Below are 8365 nucleotides of genomic sequence, written 5' to 3'. Positions count from 1 at the left end.
ATACAACTTGCAATATTATAGATTTTTTACAACCAAAAAGTAGATTGGTTAAAGAAAACACACCTATTGAAAAAGGTGTTGCAAAATAGGGAAGAAGAGTAGCTAATGTAACAACATCCGAATTCAATATGCTGCATGACTGTGATGGAACAAAACCTATAAGCAAATGAATGAATTTGAATAGATGGGGGTTACTATGATAACGGCCAAGAAACCAGACTTCTCTACTAATTGACATTAATTGTGTTTTAACATCTATATATCATAACTTTGCAAATAACTGATGAGAAAGGCTTTAAGAAATTAAAAGACTTGGGGGCTGCTTGTTTTACAGATTGGAATCGGAAATGGAAATAGAATCATAGACTCTGGTTTTGGAATTAAACTTTTCATTCCAATATATAGCTTGGTTCACACATTGGAATTAGTATCATTCCAATTCCTGATGCTTGGTTTGATGAGTGTTTCGGAATTAAATGCAATTAAATTCCAAATTTACCCCTGATATAACAATTCTTATAAAACAAAAGAATTACACATACGACAAATTAACATATCCATAATTAATTGTAACTACAATAGTTATTAACTTTTTGATAAAACATAAGAAAATCATAAACCATAAAAAAAATTAATACCAGAAAATAAATATAGTGGCTGCATTAACAAGGAGTAAATTCCCAAAAATAGGGAGTTTTTAAACTAACTTCCCAAAGGGTGGCGATTTTTGAGTCTCTTCCCAAAGGGTGAAAAACGCATCCAAGGAATGCGTTCTTTCAAATAAAAATGCTTTTAATTTTCATAAATTTGTTTAAATATGAAAAATTGATTAAATAGCGCATAACATACTAGCTCTTTATGAGAAACTGGCAGGTTTTGTAGTATGTTTTGTACCAGTTCTTTATGGAAAACATACCAGCTCTTTATAGGAAAAATTGATTAAATAGCGCCTAAAGGAAAACTAGTGTGTTTTGCATTTAATATAAATTAAATATGTGAAAGTTAAAAAAATAAATTGCTTATAACATACCAGCTCTTTATGGAAAACTGGCATGTTTTGTATTTAATACACTATTTAACCAATTTTTCATATTTAAACAAATTTGATATTACAAGGACTCAGAATCAGAACTTCTCCCTTCTTGGTGGAGACAAGGTTTCTGTTCTCTTCATGGGCATTTCAAGACATTATCTGTACGGATTATTTGATGAGTTTAAAGTCATCGAGCTTCCTTATGAAAGCTGCAACATCGGAGACAAGAAGAGATTTTCAATGTAGTTGATCCTTGTTCAGACTCTTCAACTCCAGAATTCGTTGTCCAGGGAGAGTCGAAACCCACTACTCTTTGTCGCTGTCCAATCGGTCATTGCTTCTTATCGAATTCCTATCCCTAATTTGAAATCTACTCCTCTTTATTGCTGAAAATATTTGCCTATTCCTATCCTATTTAGATCTACTTTAGATTTTTTTTTTCAAGAAATTTTGGATAAGAGATGAAAACTATATGACGAAGAAGAAGAGATAGGAAATCTGACAAAGAAGAAGAACAGAAGGTGCGGCGTGTGATGGAGAGAAAGAGAGGGTAGGTCCGTCATAAATGCTGTCTGAGGGAATAAGTTGAGGGTTTTGTCTAGGGATGGCAATGGGGGCACCCGCCCCGCGGGGGGCTCTGGGGGCGGGGGGAATTTTTTCCCCCCGTTTAGAAACGGGGCGGGGGGCGGGGGAGTATAGCCCTACCCCATCCCCCGCCTCGCCACCCGCTAAAAAAAATTATATATATATAATTATATATAATATGTAATTTAATTAGTTATAAACTTATGATAATGATATTATTAGTTAGATGTATTATATAATGTATATTAGTGTATGTAATATAATTGATATTATCAATTATACGAATAATTAGACATGTCTACTAATAGAATTTATTAATTAGTTATACTAAATTTACTAATACATTTATACTAAATTTCTAATTACACTTAATAGACTAACACTTTTTTCTCAAAAAAAAAGCACAAACACAATAATGAATTAGTGATTGTATTTGTACCAAAAGTGAAAACTTAACTATTTTAGTTGTATTTATTTCATCATGTTGGATTGTATTCAAATAACTTTTGTTTGATTGTTTTTATGAGTTTCAATTGTAAAATTAAAATGAATAATAACTTGATGATGTGTTGATATTTTAGTACTTGATTATTTATTAAAATTTAACTATAATGAAATTTTATTAACCCAGCAGGGAAAATTTTATTAACCCCGCGGGTGCCCCCGCGGGGAAAGCGGGGCGGGGCGGGGGAAGTGGGAGGCGGGGGACGGGGTGGGGGCGGGGGGAGTTTGTAGGCAGCGGGGCGGGGGATGGGGGAGGGGTCCCCCGCCCCAACCTCGCCCCGTTGCCATCCCTAGTTTTGTCCAAAACCGCCCAATTTGCTCGGGAATGGGATAAGTTTGATTTTTGAGAAATGATTCCAAAATTTGCATTCCAATAGACTTAACCTAAGCAACAAATAAGGGGTTCATTCCTTTCTGTGATTCCCAAACCCTTTAACCAAGCAGCACCTTAGATGTTAATACAATTACATGATTAGAAGGGTTTTTATGTAATTTCACTAAAACACAAGCTGAATTCAGTTGTACCCAATGTTTAATCGGATATCAAACAATGTCAAATATCAAGCTTACCCCTAGTTTTAAATGTTTAAAAGGACATCCAAGTAATTACAACAAAACTAAATTAGTTATAATGACTCATATTCAATACTCTAATTGCACTTCAAACACTCTCACATTTCCAAAAAAGCCCCACCCTTGTGGTTGAAATTCAAGCCCTAAACTCACTCTTATATAGTATAAGGATATATGTGTGTGTGTGCGCGCGCGCGCGCGCAAAGAGAAAATAAAGGTAAGGATACCTCTTTCTTTTCTGAATTTTTCTTCTTGGCCACAATTCAAGCTTTCTTTGATTGATATAGCAAATCTTGTTTCATTGACATGCCTATTTATTTCCTGTTCTTCCATTCTTCTCCCTAAATTTGAAGGTTCATGGTTCCTCTTCTCTATACAATTCAGACTTTCGTAGTTTTTCTTGTTTATTCTTTTAGGATTTTCAGTAGATATATATTTATGTATTTTATGGATTAAGACATAGTAGTTAACGAGTATTGATTTCCACTAGTGTTTTTCTTTCTTTTTTTTTTTTCTAAAGCACTCCCAAAAACAGCCATCCAAGCAATCATGGAGAGAAGCAATAATTCAGGAGCAAGCCAATCAATAGTTATCCCTTATGAGATTGACTTTGAAGCACAAAAGGAAGATGGTGAAGCAGCATTATGCCATAGCTCTTTTAAGATTCAAAATTTAGATTGTCAAATAGGTAAAGATTTGTTTATCATGAAGAAGGAGATCTTAGAAAAGTGTACAATCAATTGGGCTAGTAACAACATGCAAAAAACCTGTACAAATAATCATGATGAAGGCCAATCATTAGAACCTCTCAATATAGACGATGCCTTGCAAAATTGCAGTAAAGGTTTCAAATGGCCTGAAATTGGAATTGGAGCAGATGGTATCATCCTCCCTCAATTGGCACCACTCAAGTGCCTAGAGGGATTAATTGGAAAATGTATCAAGCCTTCTGAGAAGCAATTGACACAATCTGACCTGAAGAAAAGCCAAAATAGGCCAAAATTGTGCACAGATTATGTGAAATTTGCCTTGATTCCAATGCTGAAACCTGAAGACAATCTTCTTGATGGGATATCTGTGACTGTATATCTTGGATGGCAAAGAATATGCAATGAAGGTCAAGTGCTGGAAAAATGCTCATGTTCTTACTGAAAAGAGAATGATTTTGTCAAGATTATCCTGTTGGTTTGCAAGAAAATACGGATTGGGTAACCATATGGATGTTTAGGCATAGTATAAACGACAAAATTGGTTTTGCTATTACTTAACGAAGATTGCCTACTAATGATTTACTCAAGAAAAGCAGGACCAAATGGAGACAGGGAAAAGGGAAAAGAGTCCAGTAAAGTCTCAAGAAAAGAAGAAGAAGAAAAAACTGAAGGAAGAAGAAAATGAAAGCTGAAGCACTAGAAGAGTGGTTGAATTAGAAGCATATTTCTGATGAAGGTAAATTAAGTTTTTTTTTTTACTTAACTAGTTATTTGTTGCAGTTATAATTTTTTAAAATAAGATCACATATAATCCATATTTTTGGGACCAATTAAAATTTTTAAAGTAGTTATTGATATTAGAATTTTGTTGTACTTTAATTGGTCTATGGCTTATGTACTATGAATATATGTGAAAATTATCTAAACCAACAGTTTTGCATGCTTGAGATCACATGATCAGTTGAAAAAGAAAAATTATATGCATAGTTTAATCATGACATATAGTTTATAAAAGATTTATCCCTGATTGGATGATAAGTAGAGAATCACTATAATCCTCTTTAGAAAAAAAAAAAGATTTATCCCTGGTTATATATGTGAAAATACAGATTGGGTAGCCATATTGATATTTAGGCATAGTGTAAATCAGAAACTCTGTTTTGTGATTGCTTCAGAAGATTCCCTACCGATGAATTACGTTCCATTACAGAGGGAAAGGGGGAAAACATTCCATTAAAGCTTTAAGGAAGAAGATAAAACTACTAAAGGAAGAAGAAAGTGAATTATCCTTGGTTATGCAAGAAGTTAACTAAAATTTCTTACCCCTTTCCTCTTTCACCATTTGGCCATATGTCTAAGTTATAACTTTCAGGATTTGTTCAGGGCCATTTGATTTTGTTTGAGAAATGTTATTTGTATTTCATATTTTGTTAGCCATACTCCCACCATTTGTTATACTTATCATATAGCTTAATAAATAAAAACTATATAACAAAAATGATAGTAAGAGTAGGAATAACATTTTTCTTTTGTTTACTAGCTGTCAGTTGATATTCCTTATCACATAAAGGAGATCAAAGAGGCTGGCAATTAATTTTTCTCTCACGTTTTTCATCGTGAATATTATTTGTCTTGTATAATATATATGCCTGGTAACATGAAAGATAACTACCAAGATCAACATGAATGATTTCAACAAGTGTTAAACAATAACTTCATTTTGATTTCATCACGGATTCATGAATACTCTTCATTGATTTGTCCAAGTTGCTTGATGGGATTGGCATTTAAATTTGTTTTGATTCATTGGTTTATCTTCCGTGCTTTAGATTTCTTTCATCTCTTAATAAATCCGTCATTAATCATCATCCTAATGCTTAAAGAAATTGTAGTTGTCCTAATTTTGATTAATAGTTGAAAAGAACCTAGACTCTTCAAAAGTTTCTTGAAATTGTATACTCACTAAGAACAAAAATATCGCGTAGCAACAAAGAGGAGAGTGTTCGATCCTTAATTAATGGAGTTCTCTTTAATCCATTTTCCAATCTGTCCATTAAATCTCTTCTTGAACTATATAAAGTTTGTTTTAACTGGTATGCTGTCCTTATAATGCTTTACACTTCTTTAAATCCTCCTTGATTCAAGAAAGATAAAAAAATGTGGTAAGGGTTCTATTTCGCCAGGATGGTGCTGCAAAATGGGTGGTCATTCAAATAAATCATTAGCATAAAATAGTAAAATGGAAATAAAAAAAAACTAATACAGGAAATGGATAGTAGTTATTCGTTATTATGTCAAACCTTAAAAATAGTTATTCAGTTAGTGCAATAACCCTTAAAAATAATTTTTAGGTATATTAATAACTAATATTTTACAAAGCAATAATATTTTAAGTAGCAATTTGTACATTTCTATGTCAAGAACTTGCTTTGGACGACGTTAATGTTTCTACTAGGCCATGACCAATTCAACTATGACAGCCCTTGCAATCAAACCCAAGAGAAAGAATTCTCATCTTTGAGATTCAGCAAGCAATTGATTGGGGTGCACTCCTGTGGTCTTCATCCTTTTCTGTGGTGTATGGTTTTTTTGGGGAATCTGAAGCCCAATCCTCATTTTCCCGGGTTTCCTCCTTTGATACATAGTACAGCCCAACAACCAGCAGGAATCCTCCTAGAACACTGGAAAAATGTAGATTTTGCTTGCAATTTAATAAAAATGATTAGGAAGATGTCATCATTTTGCTGGAATATGCAAATATATGACCCTGAAATATTTATATATTTGTCCCCCAGCCATAAGAGTTTGAATAAATTACTTTTTATCACTTTATCGCTTGATATTTTACCACATCACCCTCCTATCATTTAAAAAATTATATATAATGCCCTTGTAGCTTGGGTAAATGTATCACTGTTAGTTTTTCATTAAAAATAGTCAATAGTAAAAAATCAAAGTCAAAATCAAACTAATAAATTGATAAATTTACCCGTTTATTGCCTCTTTTTTTGCCTCCAAACATAAACAAGAAGAAGTTGAAATAAAATAGATAAATAAGAAATAGAAAATACCGTTAGAGATTTGGTTTAAAAACTTATAATGATATTTGTAGTCAAAAAAATTTGGTATTTGTTGTTTCTCATTTATTTATTTTATATTTCCCTTCCACCTTATTTATTTATTTATTATTTTCCTTCCATCTCTTTTGTATTTGAAGAAAATTAAGATTTGATAGGCCAATTTTAAACCACAATGGGGTAAAAGATAATTTACCCTAAGCGTTTCATCAAATTCAAAGCAATGTACTCTAATGAACAATGAATTTCATAAGAAAAAAAAAGAAATTTAAATTCGTATTACAAATCAAAGCAGTTCAAGTAAACTACCTTCCTAAGCTGATATCCCCCCCCCCCCCCCCCCCCCCCCAATCCCAAAACCAACACAAGAGGAACGCTGAGTACACATTGTAAATACCAGCAATAGTGGAGGTGTAACGGCCAGAAATACTGGCCCTTTCTTCTCAATGACCCAAGCTTGTAAGTAAAAGGTTACACCAGCAACAACAATTCCCTGTTCACGGGTTCTTGTTAATTAAACTTATAATCACCTAAATATTTTGGAGTAATTTTTTCTACATTAACAGTATAAATATGTCTTTATTGGAGTATATTTAAATGCATGACGCATGTAACAAAAGAGAGTTTCAAGTTTGAATAGCAATTAAATGTCAGGCATCTGAATCAACTCATATAAAGAAATTTTTATACCGATAGTGTTAAAAAAAAATGAAAAATAATTGATCCAAACATTTCTAATTCGTTGAGGCTTACAGAGTATGCAACGGATATTAGTCTGACATTCCATCCAAGCTTCCATTCATTTGGATCTCTTACCAAAGCGATAGCGATAATGAATGACTGAATGGCGCTGAGAAAGCATTGAAGGGCTGTGCAGAGAAGCTTTGAAGGGTAGCTTTTCAGAATTAGGCCCTGTTTCCAATCAAAGACATGACAGGATAAACTTTCCGTCTACAATTTTGTATAGACATGATATAATTGATGCATATAGTTTGTATTATTTCATTAATAGCTCATGAACAAAGGGGATTTGGAATGAGTTGAAAACTTTATGATGCAACTTATCCAAACCGAAGTTTGAGGTTCAATGCGACCGTAATTGGTTATTTTAGAGTACAAGATGTTTAAAACAAACATTAATTATGCAAAGTAGGAATCATTGAAAACATTAAGTGTGTAAAATGGAAAATAATATATCAGGGATGTTACTTATTATTACCTGAAATATAAGCCAAATGCTCCAAAATACATTGGATAGAAGCATTAGAAATACACCCTTTATTCATGTGGTGCTAGAAGGGACTTGACCCTGGCCTTCTTGGCTGTGGCTTTTGAACAAGTGATGGTGGACCAATAATCTCAAATAAAGGCCCTTAAAGAAGGCAATAGTTGCTGCTCCTCCGAAACATATAGCTACCCCAGCAACTTTGACAATTCCAGGGATAGTCTGCAGCTTTACACTTTTCAGTCGGCACGGAGTTAAAAATATAAACTATAATTCATATTGTATGTGAAGCCAAATTACATAATTTGCCATGCACGTTTAATAAATTCAGGTCATGGATCATAAACATGTCTTAGGATTTAGGGCAATAGTGGACACAAGATGGTACATTACAATCCAAAAGATTATGCAATTCCATAAATGTTTGAGGGCATGAATTTCCAATCCTGTTTAATTACTATGTAAATCTTTCAAAAATACTCTTTTTTAAGGGTTATTATCACTTTACCCCTTTAAACTATATCACTACTGTCAGTTTACCTCCTAACATTATATCTTTTAGTCCCTTTACCTCCATAAGTAATTGAACTCAACATGTTAAGAAATTTTGACAAAAATACCCTTTTATTTTATAGCATTACTACATTGTTATTATCAC

General features: G+C 33.1%; 1 pseudogene; it reads right to left on the bottom strand.

The window, feature by feature from the left end:
• Positions 1–5929: 5929 nt before the first annotated feature.
• Positions 5930–8284, bottom strand: LOC113776863 (annotated as a pseudogene).
• Positions 8285–8365: the final 81 nt, after the last annotated feature.

This window comes from Coffea eugenioides, chromosome 7 (genome assembly GCF_003713205.1).
Source record: "Coffea eugenioides isolate CCC68of chromosome 7, Ceug_1.0, whole genome shotgun sequence".
NCBI lineage: Eukaryota > Viridiplantae > Streptophyta > Magnoliopsida > Gentianales > Rubiaceae > Coffea > Coffea eugenioides.
The sequence above is the reverse complement of the archived record's forward strand: the minus strand, read 5'-3'. Positions and strand labels throughout refer to the sequence as shown.